At 40.2% G+C, this 24,655-nt stretch overlaps 1 non-coding gene across 1 annotated transcript; it reads right to left on the reverse strand.

The window, feature by feature from the left end:
* Positions 1-2,382: 2,382 nt before the first annotated feature.
* Positions 2,383-2,488, reverse strand: LOC113461662. Its single transcript, XR_003383957.1, has one exon. It is a non-coding gene; the product is annotated as a small nucleolar RNA R71 (small nucleolar RNA).
* Positions 2,489-24,655: the final 22,167 nt, after the last annotated feature.

Genomic DNA, 24,655 nt, shown 5'->3' on the forward strand with positions numbered 1-24,655 from the left:
AACGGAAAGTGCAATAATCCTTCGGGTTGGCAACGGGATAAGAGTTGTTGCTGTGGCGTGGGCACCTATCCTCTGCGATTACCGTCTGGATTTAGTTTGATACTTAAAGATTGTTACTATGTACCTACTGCTAGTAGGAATTTGATTTCTATTTCATGTTTAGCACATGATGATCATGTTTTTAATTTTGATAAAGACTACTATTCAATTTATTTTAAAAATAAATTGGTTGCTGATGTGGAAATTTATTTCACACATTTTCTTAGTCTTAATTGTTTTGTTTTAGAATGTTTTGTATGTTTTTAGCTCATTTATCTAGAATTTAGGTGTCTTTTACATTTATTTAATTATTGGAATTTCTTGGTATTTTGCAGGTGTTTAATTATTGAATTCGGTTGAAATTGGGCTGGTCTAGTCAATACACAATATTGTTCGGTTTTTGGGTTCTAACTAGAGCTATAGACCTCCATTTCATGTATTGTTTAGCTTGATGGAAAGATAAGACGTATACCTAAAACTTTGATGCAGATCACAAAACCAAGTTCTGCAGTTTTGAAGTCCAAAACTTAGCCAAAACGGAGAAGTCTGAATCTGTCCAGAATTTTACTACAACCCAGACCCTGTTTCAGTTTTCAGCTTGTATCTGGAGTTCTATAAGTCAGAATAAAGCAAACCCAAGTGCGTTGGAAAGCTGAGAACTAGATCTAAAACTTTCATGAGGGTCTGACTCCATATTTTATCATTTTGGTGCTCTAAATATAGCTGAAAGTCGAGTCATAAAATCAGCCTAGAATTCTGGATTTCAGCCAACATATATGAGGGAAATCTGTTTCAAAATTCAAAAATAAAGGAGAATCGGTTTGGAGAAAAAGAGGGCCAGCAGATATGACGGGAATGGAAGGAGATAAGGAAGAAAAAACTCAGAGAATTTGGAATTTCGAGAGGAAGAAAAGCCAGGAATTTTAGGAAGAAAAAGCTAGAATTCTGGGAGAAAGAACGGAACGGAGGATTTTTGCAAATACAGAGTTCTTTTTCTTTCTCTGATATATTTTTTTATTTGCTGAATTATTATTAAGGATGTTGAATGCGAATTTATGTTTGAGAAATAATTGGATTGATTTATTAGTTATGATTTGCTAGTTTTCTTATCCTAGGGCTAGGACATAGTCATTTAATTTTTGATATGAATTAAATATGGTTGTATTGAATATCTTTTGTTAATTGCAATTTGATGATTTCGGTTTTCACTCTTGCAATTTACTGGCCATGAATTGCATGCTTAAGATGTTGAATGAAGTAACGAAAGTTGAAGTTCAATATTAGTTGGTGAATTTATCAAACATTGGCGGTGTAGTTTAGAAATAAATGCACATCCTTGTGACCTATATTCAAGAATTTCACACATCATAATGAATTTATATTAATTTCTATAATCACGAAAGTAGACATAGGATTAATATAGGTATATGTGTTATGCCTTGAAAGAGTATATCACATAAAAAGAAAGAGATTTGATTATTGTAATTAGCAGAATATTAACAATCAGATTTAAATTCATTAAAGGAATTCAATTGATGAAATCCAAGCCCTAGGAACCTTTCATATTTGATTTTTCAGTTTAAGAAATCGCAGTCAGTCACATCAATTTGGGGTCATCTAAATAATATAGAAAATTTATAAATTGGTACTTGAATCACCTCCTTGTAGAAACGATACTCTTTTTGCCCTGTTCTGCTTGTCACGACCCATGCACTTGTGGTAGAGTCTAGGGACTATCAAGTTTTTGGCGCCGTTGCCAGGGAGGATTATTTTTAATATCAATACAAATAATTTTCTACATTAATTTAGACTGTTTTGTTCTTTTTATTACATTTTCTATATTTAGTGTATGCCACGAAACTGTGATCTAATTGAGCGTTTTGATCCAGAAATTGAGAGAACCCTACGAGCATTAAGGAAACAACAAAGATTAGAGCTAAAGCAAAAACAAGCAGTAGCCATGGTAGATAACCAGAATAAAAGGTTGTTGAGTGACTATGTCGTGCCAAATGTCATTGGTGCTCAACCAGTATTGTGAGACCTACAGTCAATGCTAATAATTTTGAGATTAAGCTTGGTCTCATCCAGATGGTGCAGTAGGAGCAGTTTGGTGGAGGACCTGCTGAGGATCCACATGCACACCTTGCCAATTTCTTGGAGATTTGTGATACAATCAAGATGAATGGAGTTAGTGATGATGGTATTCGACTCCGACTTTTTTCATTTTCTCTAAAGGATAAAGCCAAGGCCTAGTTGAATTCCAAAGCACCAAACTCTTTCACCACCTGGAATGCCTTGTCACAAGCTTTTCTGAGTAAGTATTTTTTCTCAGGTAAGACCGTCAAACTTAGAAATGATATTACCAGTTTTGCTCAGTTTGATGGTGAATCTTTGTATGAAGCCTGGGAGAGGTTTAAGGATTTGCAAGGAAGTGTCCTCATCATGGTCTTCCTGACTGGCTGATTGTACAGACTTTCTATAATGGATTAACACATTCAGTTAGCATTACTATAGATGCAGCTGCAGAAGGTACTTTAATGAGTAAGTCAACAGAAGAGACATATAAATTGTTAGAAAAAATGGCCTCTAACAATTATCAGTGGTCTAATGAAAGAGGTATGCCTAAGAAAGTTTCAGGTATGTATGATGTAGATGGCATAAACATGTTGAATGCCAAGGTTGATTCTCTGATAAAAATGTTCGGTAAGCTGGGTAATGTGAATTCCATTTCTAGTCCTATATTGAGTTGTGATTACTGTAGAAGAGCTCAAATGAGTTCTGATTGTATGCAAGTTCAATTTGTGTCTAATTATAATAGGCAGCAGCAGCAGAACAACCCTTATTCCAACACATACAACCCAGGCTGGAGGAATCATCCCAACTTTTCATGGAAAGATCAAGGTAACCAAGGTAGCAGTTCTAGACCTCTCCATCCTTCTTGTTTCCAACCAAGACCATCCCAACCAGAAAGTAAGCAGTCTTGGGAGATAGCTATTGAGAAGTTAGCCAATGCCAGTTCAAAGAGATTTGAGAGACTAAAAGCAAAGGTTGGCCAGTTGGCGAGTTCCAATAGAAATGTGGAGGTGCAATTGGGGTAGTTAGCCAATTCCATCAATTCTCGTGGACTAGGTAATTTGCCTTGTAAGACAGAGGTCAATCCGAAGGAGCATTGCAAGGCAGTCACCTTGAGAAGTGGTAAGCAACTTGGTCAGGTAAGTGGTGAGACTGTAGTTGGTGATGAAGCAGACTATGATGAGGGGAGCAAGAAGGTCGGTGAAGAAGTTGAGGACCTAGCCAAGACACCATCCCCACTACCACCAGTCAAACCTTATGTTCCTCCCATTCCTTTTTCTCAAAGGCTTAAGAAGAATAAAATTGATCAATAGTTTGAAAAAATTTTGAAAGTGTTTAGGCAGCTTCACATTTATTTCTTTTGTAAACGCCTTAGCACAAATTCCTGCATATACAAAATTTTTAAAGGAGATCATATCTAAGAAGAGGAAATTGGAAGATTTCGAGACCATTGCCTTGACGGAGGAATGCAGTGCTATTATCTAGAATAAGCTTCCACCAAAGCTAAGAGATCCAGAGAGTTTTTCTATTCCTTGTACTGTAGGTGATGTTGATTTTTCCAGAGCTTTGTGTGATTTAGGTGCTAGTGTTTCACCAATGCCTTTATCTGTGTCTAGGAAGCTTGGATTGAAGAAGTTGAAGCCTACTACCATCTCTTTGCAGCTAGCTGATCAATCGGTCAAATATCCTTTGGGTGTTCTTGAGAATGTGCTGATCAAGGTAAAGAAGTTTATCATTCCAGTTGATTTTATTGTATTGGAGATGGAATAAGACATCGAGATCCCTATCATTTTAGGCCAGCCCTTTCTAGCCACAGCTAGAGCTATCATAGATGTTAAGAATGGTAGGTTGACTTTGAAGGTTGGTGAAGAAGAGGTAGAGTTTGATTTATTTGAAGCTACTAAATATCCTTCTTTTACTGATCATGTTTTTCGAGTTGATGTTGTAGATGAGTCGACAAGAGAGGTTTTTAGGGTAGAAAATACTAAAGAACCTCTTGAGACTTGTTTAGTGAGTGCAGGAATAAGTAAAGATGATAATCTAGAGGTTGCTAAAGTGGCGTGTGCATTAGAGGCTACATGTCCTAAGCCAAAGAAGAGAGGTATTTATTTTGAGGATATCGGCAAAGGTAAGCCACCCCCTCCCCCTTATAATATGCAAGCACTAGTTTTGGAGTTGAAGCCATTACCCTCACATCTCAGGTATGCATTTTTAGGTGAGAATAATACTTTGCCTATGATTGTGAGTGCTTTTTGTCTGATGAGCAACTTGACAAATTGATACGTATTTTGAGATTGAGAAAAAAAGCCATAGGATAGACTATATCAGACCTTAGAGGAATTAGCCCTTCATTGTGTATGCATAGAATTTTAATGGAGGATAACCATAAACCTATTGTTGAAAATCAGAGACGGTTAAATCCTAACATGAAAGAAGTAGTTAGGGCTGAAGTTCTTAAATGGTTAGATGCAGGGATTATTTATCCTATATCTGATAGTTCATGGATTAATCCAGTGCAGGTAGTACCTAAAAAGGGTGGGATGACTGTGGTGCATAATGAAAATAATGAATTAATTCTCACTAGGACAGTAACTGGGTGGAGAGTCTGCATAGATTATAGGTAACTTAATAGTGTTACCCGTAAGGATCATTTTTCTTTACCTTTTCTTGATCAGGTGCTTGAGAGACTTGCTGGGTATGCGTATTACTTTTTTTAGATGGTTATTTAGGGTATAACCAGATTTCTATATCCCACGAAGATCAAGAAAAGACCACCTTCACTTGTCCTTATGGTCCTTTTGCATTTCGTAGGATGTTTTTTGGTTTGTGTAATGCACCTGCTACATTTCAACGTTGCATGATGGCTATTTTCTCTGATTTTGTTGAAAAGATCATGGCGGTTTTCATGGATGATTTTTCTATTTTTGGATCTTCTTTTGGTAGTTGTTTAGATAACCTATCTCGAGTTTTGCAGTGCTGTGAGGAGACCAATTTGATCTTGAATTGGGAGAAATGTCATTTTATGGTGCAGGAAGGTATTATTTTAGGCCACAAAATTTCAGCAAGAGGTCTTGAGGTGGACCGAGCAAAAATAGAAATTATTGAAAAATTGCCACCATCTATAAATGTTAAGGGAGTTAGAAGTTTTCTTGGTCACACAGAATTTTACCGGCGTTTTATTAAGAATTTATCTAAAATTTCTAAACTTCTTTGTAATCTGTTGAATGAGGATGTTGTGTTTGATTTTGATAAGAACTGTTTGAATGCTTTTAACAGGTTGAAGCAAGAGTTGGTGTCAGCACCAATTATGGCAGCCCCAGATTGGAGTTTGCCTTTTGAGCTAATGTGTGATGCTAGTGATTTTGCTTTGGGCGTTGTTCTCGGCCAGAGAAAAGGCAGAAAGTTGCATGTTATATATTATGCTAGTAGAGTTTTAAATAATGCACAGTTGAATTATGTAACTACTGAAAAAGAATTACTTGCTGTTGTGTTTGCTTTTGACAAGTTTCAATCTTATCTTATAGGTTCCAAGGTGATCGTATATACGGACCATTCAGCAATTAAGTACTTGCTGAAAAAGAAAGATGCCAAACCGCGCTTGATTCGGTGGGTGCTGTTGCTTCAATAATTTGATCTTGAGATTCGAGACAAGAGAGGCATGGAGAATGTGGTGGCAGATCACTTGTCTAGATTAGTGGGGCAGTCAAGAGCAGATGAGGTACCCATTAATGAAAGCTTTCCAGATGAGCAGTTGTTGGCAGTTTCAGTCATCCCCTGGCATGTTGATTTGGTGAACTATTTGGTGAGTGGCATTGTTCCCCCTGATTTGAGCTATCATCAGAAGAAAAAGTTTTTGTGAGATGTGAAGCATTATTTTTGGGAAGAACCGCTACTCTATAAACACTGTGCAGATGAGATGTGGTGGACATTTCAGTACCTCTAAGACAGTTGCAAAGGTATGGCAATCTGGTTTTTACTGGTCGACCATGTATCAAGATACTAGACAATATGTGAGCATGTGTGATAAATGTCAGAGGGTTGAAAACATTTCAAAAAACAATGAGATGCCCTTGACCAATATCCTGGAGGTTGAACTGTTTGATTTATGGGGAATTGATTTCATGGGCCCATTTCCTTCTTCCTTCAATAATCAATACATTCTGGTAGCAGTGGATTATGTGTCTAAATGGGTTGAAGCTACTGCAACTCAGACTAATGACTCTCGGGTGGTGATGAGATTTGTGAAGAAAAATATTTTTTCAAGATTTGGTGTGCCAAGAGCTATTATTAGTGATGAAGGCTCCCATTTTTGTAACCGGTCATTTGAGGCTTTGTTGAAGAAATATGGGGTTACTCATAAGGTGGCACTTGCCTATCATTTCCGAACAAATGGGCAAGTGAAACTTGCAAATAGGGAATTGAAATAATTTTTAGAGAAAACTATAAGCAGTTCAAGAAAGGATTGGGCGAATAAGTTGGATGATGCACTTTGGGCCTATAGGACAGCTTTCAAGACACCTTTGGGTCTATCTCCTTACAGACTTGTCTTTGGAAAGTCTTGTCACTTACCAGTGGAATTGGCCTATTGGGCAATCAAGGAGTTGAACATGGATTTGAAAGCTACGGGAGAAAAGAGATTGTTACAGTTGAGTAAGTTGGAGTTTAGGTTGGATGCCTATGAAAATACTCGGATTTACAAGGAAAAGACAAAGCATCGGCATGATAAACATCTTCAGATTAGAAACTTCGAAATTAGGTAGCAAGTGTTACTCTTCAACTCAAGACTTAAGTTATTTCCAGGCAAGCTTCGTTCTAGGTGGTCTGGCCCATTTACGATAACAAAAGTATATCCATACAGTGCTGTTGAGGTGCGTAGTGAGGTCACTGGTGCATTCAAGGTTAATGGGCAGCGTTTGAAGCCTTATCTTGCTAGTAATGCGGTTTCTAAAGGAGTGATTTACTCTTTGAAGAATCCTACCTATGGTTAATGATGTGGAAGTCAAGCTAATGACGGTAAACAAGCGCTTCTTGGGAGGCAACCCCCCAAAAAAAAAATTCTTTCTTTTGTCTTTTGTTATATGTTTTAATTATTGTTTTTATTAAGTCTTTGAATAATTATTGCTGTGACCCCTTTCTTTTTGGTTGTGTTGTGTAGGTTTGGAAAAATCAAGCAAGAAGCTAGTTCATGTTCAATTCAATCGGACATTCGTTGTGTTCAGCCTTGCTAAAAGGGGAGTATTAGTCTTCTATTTTTCTTTGCTTTCACATTGAGGACAATGTAAAAATTAAGTTTTGGGGAGTGGATATTTGATTATGCTGAATGCCGGTGTTGGTTATGTTTATTTGAGAAAGTAATTTTTTTCGAAATTCTGGTTTGTTCACTTTCATATCCATGTCCTCCAAACCAAATTTTTATGTGAAAGATTAGGAGAAATGAACATGCATTTGCACTTATGTGAGATTTATCTAGGATCAACATTACACTTTTGGATTCTTTTTTGTGTTTAAGCATTGAATTTTGATTTAGGATAGGTAATATCTTATAAAGCAAGAGTAAGCATATTTGTTTTCCTTTGGGATTATTGAAGTACATCTTTTCTTGCAAAGTTGTATGAGTTGTGTGATTATGCATAAAAGATGAGTGTGATGCTTTTCTTATGTTTATCCCCTTTGATCTAGTCCTAAACAGGGTTTAAGTAAATAGAGTGATAATGATTAGATAGTCGAATAAATAAATATGTACAAAGTTCTATCTACTCCAATGTTTTGAGTTGCTTAGTAACTAAGGGTATTCATTACCAATGTTTACTTTTACGTCAAACAGCAACTTGAAATATGAGTATGCAAAAGCACTTTAAGTGTGTGACTTGTTGAGTAACCGGGTGCGTCCATCACAAATGCTTGTATTCGCATCAAAAGGCGAGTGACAACTTAAAGACAAAGAATAATTCGTCAAAAAAAAAAACTTTAGTTTGCTACCTTGTTTGTAGCAGTGAGAAGGGGTGATTGCAGGTTGAGTTGTTACATAATTCAATTGTGTTGGTCGCATGATAAATATGATTGAGTTTGGAATTATATATGGATATTTGATCTAGAGAATGTGAGTATGCTTAGTTTTCCTTTATTTGCTATTATTTATGTACTAAGTTGAAGATTTGATGTTTGCATGATAGGTCCTTTGGGTGTGATGAGTTGAGCCTGACTATGGTCATTGTCCTTTGTTTTTATGGTTTTTCTTTTGCTTGAGGACAAGCAAACATTCAAGTTTGGGGGTATTTGATGTGAGAATTTATTTCACACATTTTCTTAGTATTAATTGTTTTGTTTTAGAGTGTTTTATATGTTCTTAGCTCATTTCTCTAGAATTTAGGTGTCTTTTACATTTATTTAATTCTTGGGAATTCTTGGTATTTTGCAAGTGTTTAATTATTGATTCGGTTGAAATTGGGCTGGTCTAGTCAACCCAAAATACTATTCAGTTTTTGGGTTCTAACTGAAGCTACAGACCTCCATTTCATGTATTGTTTAGCTTGCTGGAAAGATAAGATGTAGACCTAAAACTTTTATGAATATCAAAAAACCAAGTTCTGCCGTTTTGAAGTCCAAAACTTAGCCGAAACGGAGAAGTCCGAATCTGTCCAGAATTTTACTGCAGCCCAAACATTGTTTTGGTTTTCAGCTTGTATCTGGAGTTCTATAAGTCAGAATAAAGAAAACCTAGGTGCGTTGGAAATTTGAGAACTAGATATAAAACTTTCATGAAGGGTATGATTTTAGATTTTATAGTTTTGGTGCTCCAAATCTAGCTAAAAGTCGAGTCATAAAATCAACCTAGAATTCCGGATTTCAGCCAACAAATATGGAGGAAATCTATTTCAAAATTCAAAAAAAAAGGAGAATCGGTTGGAAGAAGAGGAGGGCCAGCAGATATGACAGGAATGGAAGGAAATAAGGAAGAAAAAACTCAAAGAATCTGGAATTCCGAGAGGAAGAAAAGCCAGGAATTCTAGGAAGAAAAAGCTGGAATTCTGGGAGAAAGAACGGAACAGAGGATTTTTGCAAATACAAAGTTCTTTTCCTTTCTCTGATATTTTTTTTATTTGCTGAATTGTTATTAAGGATGTTGAATGAGAATGTATATTTGAGAAATAATTGGATTGATTTATTAGTTATGATTTGCTAATTTTCTTATCCTAGGGCTAGGAAGTAGTCATTTAAATTTTGATATGAATTGAGTATGGTTGTATTGAATATCTTTTGTTAATTGCAATTTGATGATTTCAGTTTTCATTCTTGCAATTTACTAGCCATAAATTGCATGCTTAAGATGTTGAATGAAGTAACAAAAGTTGAAGTTCAATATTAGTTGGTGAATTTATCAAACATTGGCGGTGTAGTTTAGAAATAAATGCACATCCTTGTGACCTACATTCAAAAATTTCACAGACCATAATAAATTTATATTAATTTCTATGATCACGAAAGTAGACATAGGATTAATATAGGTATAGGTGTTATGCCTTGAAAGAGGATATCACATAAAAAGAAAGAGATTCGTTCATTGTAATTAGCAGAATATTAACAATCAGATTTAAATTCATTGAAGGAATTTAATTGATGAAATCCAAGCCCTTAGAACCTTTCATATTTAATTTTTCAGGTTAAGAAATTGCAGTCAGTCACATCAATTTGGGGTCATCTAAATAATATAGGAAATTTATAAATTGGTACTTGAATCGCCTCCTTGTGGAAACAATACTCTTTTTACCCTGTTCTACTTGTCACGACCCATGCACTTGTGGTAGAGTCTAGGAACTATCAGTTGCATGTGGTTTTATAATTGATAGTCTTTATTACTTACATATGGATGTATCTGTGAATGTATCTGAGCAAGTAGCGAGTGCCATAGGATCCAAAAGATGCAGAGATGAGATAAATCAGAAGTATATGTGGCACCTCAGGCTTGGCCATATTAGAGAGGACAGAATAAACAAATTGGAGAAAGATGAGCTTATCAGCTCATTGACTTTCGAGTCATATGCAGTTTGTGAATCCTGCTTTCAAGAAAAAATGGCCAAATTATCCTTTGTAGGACATAGGAAGAGGATCACTGAGATACTTTTTTTGGTACATACTGATGTGTGTGGCCCATTTGGTGGACAAGCTAGGGATCGTTATCTTTACTTTATTACTTTTACCAATGATTTTTTATGATATGGGTATGTGTATCTTATGACACAAATCTAAGGCTTTTGAAAACTTCAAAGAGTTTAGATATGAAATAGAAAAACAAGCTGAAAAACTCCTTAAGGCTCTTTGATTAGATCGAGGAGGGAAATACTTTAGTGAAAAATTTCGTGACTATCTCAAAAAAATGGCATAGTCTCACAATGGATCCCTTCTGGTACACCTCAACTCAACGGAGTATTGGAGAGGAAGAATCGGACCCTATTGGATATGGTCCGGTCCATGATGAGCTTCACTAATTTACCCTTATTTCTTTGGAAATATGTTTTACTTTCTGCGATTTACTTGTTGAATAGAGTTTTTTCTAAGTCCATTCCTACCACACCGTATGAGATATGGCATGGTAAGAAGCCGAGTCTTGGTCATCTCAAGATTTGGGGATGTCCGGCCCACGTCAAACAACTACAGGCGCACAAGTTAGAGGCTAGAACCATAAGTGCTCGTTTTGTTGGGTATCCTAAAGAGATATTTGGATACTATTTTTATGTCCCAGAGGATCACAATGTTTTTGTAAGCCGAAATGCTATCTTCTTAGAAAAACAGTTTACCCATGATAGAGGCAGTGGGAGAAAATTTGAGCTTAAAAGAGAAAGTCTCTGAAAAGCAACGAGTTATAGAACCTACAGAACCTATTCATACCGAGCCAATACATGTAATATCTCCTCCACCTCGTAGATCAAGTAGGATCTTCCGTCCTCCTAAAAGATACTTAGGTATGCTTATAGAGGATATAGAGAAAATATTTCTCATGGAGAATGGGGAACATGGAAAGGATCCCAATATCTACAACAAGACAATGTTGGACATCGATTTTGAGAAATGGCTAAAAACTATGAAGTCAGAAATTGACTCTATGCAGTCCAACCAAGTCTAGACCTTAGTGGATCCACTAGAAAATATAATACTTATTGGTTGTAAATGGATTTACAAAAGAAAGATAGGTTCGGATGGAAAGGTAGAAAGCTACAAGATAAAGCTAGTGGCGAAAGGGTATAATTAGCACGAAGTCATTGACTATCAGAAGACCATTTTCATCTGTGGCCATGTTGAAGTCCATCTGAACATTGCTTGTTATTGCAGCATATCATGATTATGAAATCTGACAGATGGATGTGAAAACTGCTTTTCTAAATAAATACTTGAGAAAGATATCTATATGGAGCAGCCTTTGGATTTTATATTCAATGATGCAGATCACAAGGTCTACAAGCTGCAAAAGTCCATCTATAGACTAAAGCAAGTATCTCAGAGTTGGAACACTCGTTTCAATGATGCGATCAAATTATTTGATTTCATCACGAACGATGAGGAATCATATGTTTATAAGAAAGTTAGTGGGAGTGCTATCGTATTTTTTATATTGTACATGGATAACATCCTCCTGATTGGGAACGATATTCTCATGTTAACTTTGATCAAGGGCTGGTTATCTATAGAATTCTCCATGAAAGACCTTGGAGAGGCATCCTATATTTTAGGGATTAAGGTCTATAGAGATAGATCTAAGAGGATGCTTGGCCTATTACAAAAATGTACATAGAGGAGGTGCTGAAGAGGTTCAGCATGGAAAACTCTAAAAGAGAATTTCTACCCCTTAGGCAGGGGATACATCTCTCCAAGAAGATGTGTCCCAACACATTTGAAGAGATTCAGCACATGAGCAAGATCCCTTATGCTTTAGCTATAGGGAGCCTCATGTATGTCATACTTGTTGGGGTATGTGGAGACCTTTGGTGATGAAGAGAATTGAAGAAAAATCAATTCTGCATAGTTTTCTGTCTGGCGGACTGTCGGAGTCGACTCGAGCTTCAGTCGAGTCGACTCGAGAACAGTCGAGTCGACTCGAGGTCCATCGAGTCGACCCGGGAGAAGAAAGGCCGAAAAACCATGTTTCTGTCTGGACTGTCAGAGTCGACTCGAGCTACAGTCGAGTCGACTCGAAGCATCGTCGAGTCGACTCGAGCCACAGTCGAGTCGACTCGAGATCGTGCCAGTCATACTGGAAGTTGTCCAGACGTGCCCGAGTCGACTCGAACTAAAGCCGAGTCGACTCGAGCTCGCGGAAATCATACGGATGAGTTTTCTTTTGGTGTTTTGTTGGCGTTTCGACGGCTATGATCATCTGAAGGTCTTGAGACTATATATAGGACTCATGAGAGCCCTAGGGTATAGCGATTGGCCGTATATTTGAGAGAGACTCTTATTTGTGAGGCTAGGGTTCTAGAGAAGAAGAGAATTGGGATCCTACTTCTTGTGCAAAGGGAATTCTGTGTGAATCTCTTGTAGAGCGATCTCGTGTGATCGTTCGGGTGTGTGCCATCTCTGTAATCTATTCATCCTAGTTGAGATTTGGAGCGGTGGAGGGCGTAGGCTATTTGTAGCCGAACCTCGTTACATCTTTGTGTTTGCTTTGCTATCTTCTTCCTATTTCTTCTTCCTTTGGTTTGATAATCCGCTGCGGTGCTCAAGTGTTTTACCCTATTGATACCACGGGGTAATCTTTTGCCCTTCGTAGGGATAAGCGAAGCGGTGATCCTTGAGTCCGGTGTCGAGGGAGCGAGAGAGTTATTCTCTCTTTGTTTTCGACGTTGGTGGGCAGTGCCGGTGTGAGTGGGTTCCGGTGCGGTCGGACGCCAACAATTGGTATCAGAGCTATTGGTTTTCTGCAATGGCGGATGAAGGGAAGTTGCGAATTGAGAAGTTCAATGGAACGAACTTCGGGTTTTGGAAGATGCAAATAGAGGATTATCTTTACCAGAAGGATCTCTATTTACCTCTTGGAGGTAGAGCGAAGAAACCAGAGAAGATGTCCGATGAAGACTGGGAGGTCCTCGATCGGAAGACGCTCGACACCATAAGATTGTCACTTGCATCCCAAGTGGCATTCAACATCAAAAACGAGAAGACGACGATGGAGTTGATGGCAACATTGTCGCGGATGTACGAGAAACCCTCAGCATCAAACAAGGTATTTCTCATGAAGAGGTTGTTTAATCTTCGTATGAAAAATGGCGGCAGCATAGCAGAATACCTCAACGAGTTCAATGGACTCACGGCCCAATTGGAGTCAGTGGAGATTAGTTTTGACGATGAGATTCGGGCATTGCTAATTCTCTCCGGATTACCTGATAACTGGGAGGGCCTGGTGATGGCAGTGAGCAACTCTTCGGCAACGGGGAAGTTGATCTTTGATGACGTTGTGGGAGTGCTTCTGAGTGAAGAAGCAAGAAGGAAATCTTCTGGAGCTGCGGAGTCGTCTGGAAGTGCACTAAACACCTCTGACCGGGGAAGACAAAAGAAGGACGGTCGATTTCGAAGCGACTCGAAGTCGAGATCCAGCAGATCTCGAGCACCTCAGAACAAGGGAGCGAAGTGCTGGAACTGCGGAAAGATGGGGCACTTTAGGAGGGACTGCAAATCTCCTAAAGGGAAGCAAGGCGACCACACCGAAGGAGTCAGCAAGGATCTGGCAAATCTTGCTGAAGACGGTGACATGGATGCCCTCGTTCTATCTTTATCTACCGGTGACGAGTCTTGGGTGATAGACTCGGGCGCGTCTTTCCATGCTACATCCCAACGGAAGCTTCTTGGAGGATATGAGAAGGGAGACTTCGGCAAAGTCTACCTAGGGGATGGAGAGCCTTGCACTATACAAGGAAGGGGAAGCGCGGAAGTGAAGTTGATTTCTGGATCTTCACTTGAGCTTGAGGACGTACGGCACGTGCCTCAACTGCAGAGGAATCTGATCTCTGTTGGACAGTTGGCGAGCAAAGGGTACAAGACTACTTTCACAGCTGATCAGTGGAAGGTATCCAGAGGTTCGTTGACGGTGGCTAGTGGCAAGAAGATTGGGACACTTTATGTCGCCAATGGCACAGAAAACTCTATTGGAGTTGCTGCAGCAGATGTGGACGCCAAGTTATGGCACTGCAGACTTGGGCACATGAGTTATCAGGGACTGGAGGTGATGCACCAGTTGGGAAAGCTGCAGGATCTCAGGAGTGTTGAGATGGACTTCTGTGAGGATTGTATTCTCGGAAAGCAGAAGCGTGTTTCATTCAACAAAGAAGGTAAACCTCGGAAGCAAGAAAAGCTAGATCTCGTGCACACGGACGTGTGGGGGCCTGCACCGGTTTCTTCCATTGGTGGATCTCAGTACTATGTTACTTTTATTGATGATGCTACCAGGAAGCTTTGGGTGTTCTTCTTGAAGCACAAGTCAGAGGTATTTGGGGTCTTCAGGAGATGGCAGGCAATGGTAGAACTCGAGATAGGAAGGAGGTTAAAATGCCTGAGATCAGACAACGGTGGTGAGTATTGTAGCAGGGAGTTTGAGGACTACTGTGCAGAGGCTGGGATCGTCAGGCAGAGGACAGTTCCAGGGACACCACAATAAAATGGAGTTGCTGAAAGGATGAACAGAACAATTAATGAGCGTGCCAGGAGTATGAGGATACATGCTGGATTGCCACAGCAGTTTTGGGCGGAAGCAGTTAACACTGCTGCCTATTTAATCAACAGAGGGCCATCAAAGAAACTTGAATTTGGGATTCCTGAGGAAGCATGGACAGCAAATAAGATTGATTTGGCGTACTTACGAGTATTCGGTTGTACCAGTTATGTCCATATTGATTCCAGTCAAAGAAGCAAACTAGACGCCAAATCAAAGAAGTGCATTTTCGTTGGATACGGAGGTCAACAGTTTGGGTATCGGTTTTGGGATCCCGAACACAGGAAGATCATTCGTAGTAATGATGTGGTATTCAATGAGAAAATGCAGCAGAGCACTGAATCAGAAACAAAACCTGTTGAGCCGTGTTTTGTGGATCCTGAAGAGGAGTCTACAAATTCTGGTCAGAAGACTCAGTCAGAGCAAGAACCTGAAGTATTGGCACCCCCTCCACAACTAAGAAGGTCCACTCGTAGTACTCATGGGAAGCCTCCTCAAAGGTATGATGGGACTCTTAGTTATTTGCTGCTCACAGATAATGGCGAACCTGAATGCTTCACGGAGGCATTGGAGGTTGATACCAGGAAGGAGTGGGAGTTGGCCATGGATGATGAGATGAAGTCATTGGAGCAGAATCAAACGTGGGATTTGGTGGATCTGCCCAAGGGGAAGAAAGCACTGTCAAACAAATGGGTTTACAGGCTGAAGGAAGAGCAGAATGGGAAGAAGCGATACAAGGCCAGGCTGGTTGTAAAAGGGTTTCAGCAGAGAGCAGGTATCGACTTCACGGAGATCTTTTCTCCTGTAGTCAAGATGAGTTCTATTCGGGCGGTGCTGAGCATGGTGGCAGAAGAGGATCTTCACTTAGAGCAGCTTGATGTGAAGACGGCTTTTCTCCACGGAGATCTCGATGAGGAGATATATATGCAGCAGCCGGAGGGATACATTGCAGCTGGCACGGGTGACTTGGTTTGCAAATTAAAGAAAAGCCTCTATGGTTTGAAACAAGCGCCCAGGCAATGGTATCTCAAGTTCGATAGCTACATGCTTAAGATAGGATACAGGAGATGTCAGGAGGATCACTGTTGCTACTTCCGGGACTTCGGTACATCTTACATTATCTTGCTATTGTATGTTGATGACATGTTAGTTGCAGGAGCTATGCATGAGATTGCAAAATTGAAGCTGAAGCTGTCAAGAAAATTTGCAATGAAGGATCTAGGAGCAGCGAAACAGATCCTTGGAATGCGGATCAGCAGAGATAGGTCTAAACATATCCTCAGACTATCTCAGGCGGAGTACATCAGCCGAGTACTCAGGAGATTCTGCATGGAGGGTGCCAAACCTGTTGGCACACCGCTGGGTGCCCACTTAAAGCTTTCCAAAGGGCAAAGTCCGAAGACGCGGGTGGAGGAGCTCAATATGTCAAAAATCCCGTATGCATCGGCGGTGAGGAGCTTGATGTATGCTATGGTGTGTACAAGACCAGACATTGCTCAAGCAGTGGGAGTTGTGAGTCGCTTTATGAGCTGCCCAGGCTTGGAGCATTGGCGCGCGGTCAAATGGATACTGAGGTATCTGAAGGGCACGGAGCACATGTCATTGTGCTATGGAGGTTCTGAGATCCAGTTACAGGGCTTTGTGGACTCAGACATGGCAGGGGACTTGGACGGCAGGAGAAGCACGACAGGGTACTTGTTCACCTTGGGCAGTGGAGCCGTCAGTTGGATTTCCAGGTTGCAACCAGTTGTTGCATTGTCGACTACGGAGGCGGAGTATGTGGCAGCCACAGAGGCGTGCAAGGAACTAATATGGCTTCAAGGCTTGATGAAGGAGCTTGGGAAGGAGCAGAAGGATTGCATGTTATATTCAGATAGTCAAAGTGCAATTCATCTAGCGAAGAATTCAGCTTTCCATTCGAGGACGAAGCATATTGACATACGGTACCACTTCATGAGGTCATTGCTCGAGCAGGGACTCGTCAAGTTGGAGAAGATTCATACAAGTCAGAATCCTGCAGATATGCTGACGAAGGTCGTCACGGTGGAGAAGCTGAGGAGTTGTTCAGCTTCTGCTGGTCTTCATGCTTGAAGACGTTGAGGAGGCATCGTACCTATTTCACTAGGATGATTCAGTTTCAGTGGGAGCACAGAGGAGAGCCAAGTAACAAGAGGATATACCCAAGGTCTCCAAGTGGGAGATTGTTGGGGTATGTGGAGACCTTTGGTGATGAAGAGAATTGAAGAAAAATCAATTCTGCATAGTTTTCTGTCTGGCGGACTGTCGGAGTCGACTCGAGCTTCAGTCGAGTCGACTCGAGCTTCAGTCGAGTCGACTCGAGCTTCAGTCGAGTCGACTCGGGAACAGTCGAGTCGACTCGAGGTCCATCGAGTCAACCCGGGAGAAGAAAGGCCGAAAAACCATGTTTCTGTCTGGACTGTCAGAGTCGACTCGAAGCATCGTCGAGTCGACTCGAGCCACAGTCGAGTCGACTCGAAGCATCGTCGAGTTGACTCGAGCCACAGTCGAGTCGACTCGAGATCGTGCCAGTCATACTGGAAGTTGTCCAGACGTGCCCGAGTCGACTCGAACTAAAGCCGAGTCGACTCGAGCTCGCGGAAATCATACAGATGAGTTTTCTTTTGGTGTTTTGTTGGCGTTTCGACGGCTATGATCATCTGAAGGTCTTGAGACTATATATAGGACTCATGAGAGCCCTAGGGTATAGCGATTGGCCGTATATTTGAGAGAGACTCTTGTTTGTGAGGCTAGGGTTCTAGAGAAGAAGAGGATTGGGATCCTACTTCTTGTGCAAAGGGAATTCTGTGTGAATCTCTTGTAGAGCGATCTCGTGTGATCGTTCGGGTGTGTGCCATCTCTGTAATCTATTCATCCTAGTTGAGATTTGGAGCGGTGGAGGACGTAGGCTATTTGTGGCCGAACCTCGTTACATCTTTGTGTTTGCTTTGCTATCTTCTTCCTATTTCTTCTTCCTTTGGTTTGATAATCCGCTGCGGTGCTCAAGTGTTTTACCCTATTGATACCACGGGGCAATCTTTTGCCCTTCGTAGGGATAAGCGAAGCGGTGATCCTTGAGTCCGGTGTCGAGGGAGCGAGAGAGTTATTCTCTCTTTGTTTTCCGACGTTGGTGGGCAGTGCCGGTGTGAGTGGGTTCCGGTGCGGTCGGACGCCAACAATACTATGTACACGACCTGATATAGCCCTTGCTGTGAGTGTCCCGAGCAAATATCAGTCGAATCCAGGCGATAATAATAGCTGTGAAGAACATTCTTAAGTACTTAAGAAGAACAAAGGATATATTCTTGATCATTGAAGGAGGATCAAAGTTAAAGGTAAAAGGATACACAGATTCAGACTTTATGACTAATATTGATGATAGAAAGTCTACATCAGGACATGTGTTCTTGTGCAATGGTGGTCCGATAAATTAGTAGAGTTTCAAAAAACCGATCATTGTTGATTCTACTATGGAAGCTGAGTATATCGCCACATCTGAAGCTACAAAGGAAGCCTTCTGGTTTAAGAAGTTTATGGCAAAGTTAGATGTAATGTCATTAGATGCTATAACACTCTACTGCGATAACAATGGTGCATAGCTCTTGCTAAGGAGCCAAAGTCTCATCAAAAGTCCAAACACATAGAGCGGCAGTTTCACCTTATACGTGACTACCTCGAGAAGAAATATATCGAGGTGCAGAGAGTAAACTCTACAGACAATATGACAAAGTCATTCACTAAGCAGCTTAGTCAGTAGAAGACTGAAGAACACCTTGAGAAGATGGGGCTTAGATACATGGCTGATTGGCTTTAGTGCAAGTGGGAGATTGTTAGATGTATGCCCTAGAAGCCAATCTAGCTGACACATTATTTATTCTAGGACAGTTTTGTACTTGACTTTGTTATTATTTAATAATACTGGGCATCTTTTTTCATTCATGTTGTGTATGTGTCTATGAATCATCCAAGGAGTTAATAAGATGATGATACATATTCTCAAGAGTTGAAAATTTGAGCTATGTGTCATTGGTGATTAATTTCTAAATACTCCTGATCGATAGATCATCATAAAGACGATGATTGATCCGATAAGATTAGTGCACAGATCGCTTTTTCTTTTGGATGGACGAGTCTTGAGTCCACTGTGTTGGGACACTGGAGTGATAGTGTAAGTGCTTGTTATAGAACAAGGATACTGAGTGTGACCAACATAAAAAGTTACATGGATATCTACCCACTCGTCAGTGATTTACTTGATGTTGCAGTGGTATGACTAGTCCTTTGACCTGTAGTGCCTCGGCTATTCACAGTGAGGTTGCTGTAGTTTGACTGCACATATACATGGTCTCGAGCCATATGAATCTTTATGGTGCAGATTGGATGCAATAGGTTCATTGTAGGAGTAGAGTGTGCACCGACATAGAATCTACCAATCTTGGTAGATAAGAAGTGGTCCAATGTGATTTATAAGACTGAGTTTGAAAGACCTCGGCCGGAAAAGTATGTACAGTGGAAAAGGAGTTTTTCGCTCTCGAACTAAAGTCGAATAAATCATGACATATGACAGACGATAGGGTTTAACAAGTTATCCATGTCCTCCATCTTGTAGGAATCCACGATAGGACTTTATTATACGATAATTGCACCTAGAGATTCTTCTATTCTATTCTGCTGGGTTGCCACTATATGCTGCTAGGTGTCACTGGTGGATGGTGAGACTTACAGGGATTATCTTGATGGTCAATAATCCCTGGTGAGATGAGTTGGAATTGTTCCAACCCATTAAAAGAAGTTTCAATGATATTGTGATAAGGATTACAATATATTTTACTATCAGATAGAATAAAACTTATAGAGTCACACACATAAGAGGTTTTGACTGATCCGATGGTCGGAATATGATTTGGAATCACCATAGTTCATGATTATCAATTTGATTGATAGTTGGTTTAACCCACTAAGAGTTAGTGAGTTGAAAAAGAAATAATTGCAATTGGATTGCAATTTGATTGATTCATTGGACTAATTGAATTGGACTTGACATTATTAGATAAGGTTTAAGAGTCCTACTTGGAGTAGGACTCCTAGAATCCTAATTACATTAGGACTGAAAATCTTAATTGAAGAATCCTAATTGCAATAGGACTCATTATTAGATAAGGATGAAGAATCCTGTTGCCCAAAGTGACAAGCCAAGAGGGAAGGGGGGGTGAATTGGGTTTTCTAACTTTTTGATCTCTTAATTAAGTTGATAGATATATGAGTAGTTTAGCTTATGTTAATTAAATACGTGTAGTGAAATTAAAAGGCACACAACACAAACACACAAGAAGTATAGTGGTTCGGTACTCTCCTAAGCACCTACATCCACTCCCCAAGCGTCCTTTTGGAAATTCACTATAATCCTGCGGATTACAGTTGGATTGTTTTCCGGGCTCATCATCCAAAAATCTTTACAATTTGGTTTTCCAGAATCACCAATAACCCACATTAGTTTTGCGGGCTCACCAACAACCTACAATGTTTGTTTTACGGGCTTACCAACTTACGTTACAACAAGATTAATAAGTAAAGAAAGAGAGCTTCTAAGAGAGCAAATAAAGCAATTATAAACTACAAAGAAGAGTTTAGAGAATGTTTATCACTTTGGAGGAGCTATTCTCTTCTTTGTCAAGCTCGCGTTACTTCACAAGGATTGGTGGAGCTATTGATGTCTCTTTGAAACTGCTTAACAACTTTCTTTTGGCTCTTTTAATGAAGTACTTGAATAAGGCTTTCTTTTCTAGAATTTTTTCTTGAATATGCTTCTTGATTTTCAAAAAGATGTCTTCTTTTGATGAATAGTACCTCTTAAATACTTCCCCAACCTCTAAAATACACTTTTTTACCGTTGGAGTAGAGAAAGTAGCCGTTTATAGCCGTTGGGGACTTAAAAAGCAATTCTGCAGAACTAGCCATTGGACTGTCACCCATGCTGGGGTCGACCCAAGCTTTTCTGGGGTTGGCTCAAATCACTGTTCGTCAGTCTTGGAGTCGGCTCAAACTTCTCTGGGGTTGGCCCCTGCTACAGTGGGGTCAGCCCTCTTAGGAAATCCAAAAGCTTGTTTTTTTGACTCTTCATGCTGGGGTCGACTCATGCTTTCTTGGGATCGACCCATGCTACAGTGGGGTCGACCCAAGCTACAATGGGGTCGGCCCTCTCAGGAATTCCAGAGATATGGATTTTGAGTACTTAACCTAAGGTTGGCTCATGCTCTCTTGGGGTCGGCTCAAGGCTTCCTGGGGTCGGCTCAAGGATTCTTGAGGTCGACCCTCTCAGTAATTTTCAAAGAGTTGTTTCTTGAGTTCACAAATTGGGGTCGGCTTATGGTCCTTTCAGATCGGCTCCTCCTAGGGTCGGCTCAAGAAAACTTGGGGTCAGCCCTATTTACTGTTCATCTATGCCATATATGCCAGAACGTGCCAGAACGTGCCAGAGTCGACTCCACCTCTTCTGGGGTCAACTCTTGCTCTGTTCCAAGTGTGTCACTCCGTGCCAGTGCGTGCCATATGTATTAGGGTCGACTCCAAACTAATTAGGATCGGCTCTAAGTATGATTATCTGCATCTTAGATTTAGACTAGTTCATGAAATCAATAAAATATATTCCAAATAAATTTGAGCGTATGGCACGATAGAGCTTCATACCCCTAACAATGAAAATTACAGTTTTGCCCTATAGAGTATACTTAACTTGAAACTTTTGCCGAAATGAATTTGAAAGCTTTCTATCATTCTCTACTATGGATTTTATCTCGTTGTTAATCTTTGAGAGTTATTTTGACCGCATTTTCTTAATGTATCGTGAATGTATCGAGGGTATGCCATTCCTTAATGATGTATCGAGTTAATTTGTATTTCTAATTTGATATGGCCTTAATTGTTGTGTTAATCATCAAAATAACATTATCATCCTCAATATCTCCCTTTTGATGATTACAAAATATTGAGTATACTTAAGTTGGCGTTTATATGTGAATGGAGGTTTAAAGTTTAGAAAATGCTATAAAAGCTGAAAATTCAGAATTTTCTAAATTAAAGGATGTGCCAACCAAAATCTCCCCCTATCTAATCTAAATTTATGCCAATTGAAGTTTGGTTTTGCTCCCCCTTACTCTTGTACTTTATTGAAGATAAGACTTCAAGATTTTGTACCAATACAAGAGTTTCAAGTTATATATCGAGGCAAGAGAAGTATGTGCCATTAATTCAGAATCTTTGACTAAACTTCAGATTTTCTTGTTTAGAAATTTTAGAGTACAGAATTTTTCATTGTTATACATCTCTCCCCCTCAGGTATATATTTTCCTCTAATTTTACTTTGTTTAAGGATGCATATATTCCAACTTCTCTTACTTCTCCCTCTATATTGCAACTTCTTCCTTCTCTTACTTCTCCCCCTTTTTGTCATCATCAAAAGGATATGTAATCCATGGGTGAAAAGTATTCCATTGACAAAGATCATAAAATATAATAAGACATTGCATTTCATAAGAGCCAAAATTACAATGTTCTAATAAACCAAATAAGATAACATCGTTTACATACAACAAAATGCAAGATACATAGATGATTAGAGTGACTCTAGGCGCCAATCTAGATGATCTCCTGCTATGCTATCAGTAGGTCTAGTGGCATCCAAAGGCTAGGATCTGGCTCTAGATCTCCTAGTATAGTTGGCGAGAGGAGGTCTGGACTGATATGACTGTGAGGGTCTATGAGCCCTATGAACTGGTTGGCTCTATGCCGAGACCTCTGACTCAGCTGCCCGAGCTTCCTGATGACCATGAAACTCTCTCTCTAAAGCCGTCATCCGGTCCGTGAGACTCATCATCTAAGCAGATACTCCCTTGATCTTAGCCATCATACTGTCCATCCAGCTCATCATGCTATTGAAGAGACCCCTCATGTGAGCTGATACAATCTCAGTCATCCTACTCCAATACTCCTCTGTATATCCAGTAGGTGTGGATGATGAAGTTCCTGCCTCCTCATGTGCCGAAGGATGGTCGACAAGTGCCTCAGGCTCGGAAATGGAGTCTCCAAGCTCTGGTACATCAGGCTCTGGTGCTTGGGCCCCTGCACCTCCACGTACCCACTAACCGTCCACCTTCTCGTAACCCATGCGCATAAGTGATCGTGCAGTGTAGGTATCGATAAATAATAAGTCTCTGAAGATCTCTCCCACTACAAATATGTCATGATGTCTAAAAATCAGTGGGAGTACCATACCGTATGGTAAAGAGACTCTCAATCTAGATACGGCCTCACACATCTGTCTGATTATCATGGCCGGAAGATTTAGCGGAATACCCTAAATAACATGCTCCATAATCACCAGATCATGCTCAGACACATGGTCGAATCTCCCGCTCTTCGAAAACAGTATTCGACCTATGAAGTTATGAAGCAGTCTCATCTCAACAGGAAAAGAGCTAGCTACCAAATTTTCTGAATAATCTATCTCATCTCTTTCCAAAATCAGCTGTAGATCCCTAATCTTGTGCTTTGGTCTGTCTGGTATGACACCCTCACATGGAAAATGAAGAAACTATCCTACGCTCTCCTCAGAAACACAGACTCGAACTTCGCGAACCTCAGACACAAGCCCTCCTGGACCGACCCGTAGGAAAGCATAAAACTCACGAACTAATCCCGGGTAGGTCTTTAAATCTAGGGAGCAAAGATACTTCCATACTTGTTATCGGATCCAACCACCCAACCGAAACCCCTCTTGATCCAAAAACTCAAAATGAATTCTTCTACCTGTAGTAACCAGTCTCTCCGCATACCTAGCAAGTTGAACTGAAGGTGAAGGAGGTAGAGGAGGCTCTGCACGTGGCTCAGCTCGTGGAGGCACTGTAGAAGACTCTCTAGGATGCTCCTCTACTATAGATGGGCGTGTCACTCTCCCGGCTCGCTTGGGCACTGCTCGTTTGGGTCCCATTTTCACCAAACCCTTTCTTAGAACTTGATCTAACGGCTTGGAAGAGGGATCTACTATTGTTTGGAAGTGATTAGAGAGGATTGGAGGGGAGGAAATAGGATTTTTGGAGGTTTGGAAATAAGAAAAGCCCTAAAGAAGTGCTCTTGATTCCTCCTTAAAAATTGGGGTCTCGCCGTCGGGTCGACCCCAGCTTATGCTTGGGTCAACCCAAGGAGGGGTCGACCCCACTCTGGGCTCGCGTCGGCCCCGGTTTAGGCTCCTAATTTATTTATTTATTAATCTTCCTTCTTTCTGATCCTTTCCAAATTTTTATGAGACATTGATATACATGTAAAAAATCTATAAATCAATGATTTGATCAATGTTTCATAGGATTTACAAAATGAGAGGAGCGTAACATGAGACAACTTTTCTTTTCTAATCAAAGGGATCACATATTCCTAATTCTCTCCTAAGCATGCAAAATCTATCTTCACTAAGAGGTTTTGTAAATATATCAGCTAATTGTTTCTCGGTACACATATGCTCAATACTTACATTTCTGTTTTGCACATGATCTCTAATGAAGTGATACCTAATTTCAATGTGCTTTGCCTTAGAGTGCTGAACCGAATTTTTAGTGAGATTGATGGCACTAGTGTTATCATATTTTATAGAAATTTTGTCAAGCTTAATTTCATAGTCCTCTAATTGTTGCTTGAGCCATAGTACTTGGGCACAACAATTCCCGACTGCGATATATTCGGCCTCAGCCGTTGACAGTGCTAATGAATTCTGCTTTTTACTAAACCATGACAATAATTGTTTCCTAGAAATTGACATGTCCCACTAGTGCTCTTCTT

This window comes from Phoenix dactylifera, unplaced genomic scaffold, assembly GCF_009389715.1.
Source record: "Phoenix dactylifera cultivar Barhee BC4 unplaced genomic scaffold, palm_55x_up_171113_PBpolish2nd_filt_p 000512F, whole genome shotgun sequence".
Lineage (NCBI taxonomy): Eukaryota > Viridiplantae > Streptophyta > Magnoliopsida > Arecales > Arecaceae > Phoenix > Phoenix dactylifera.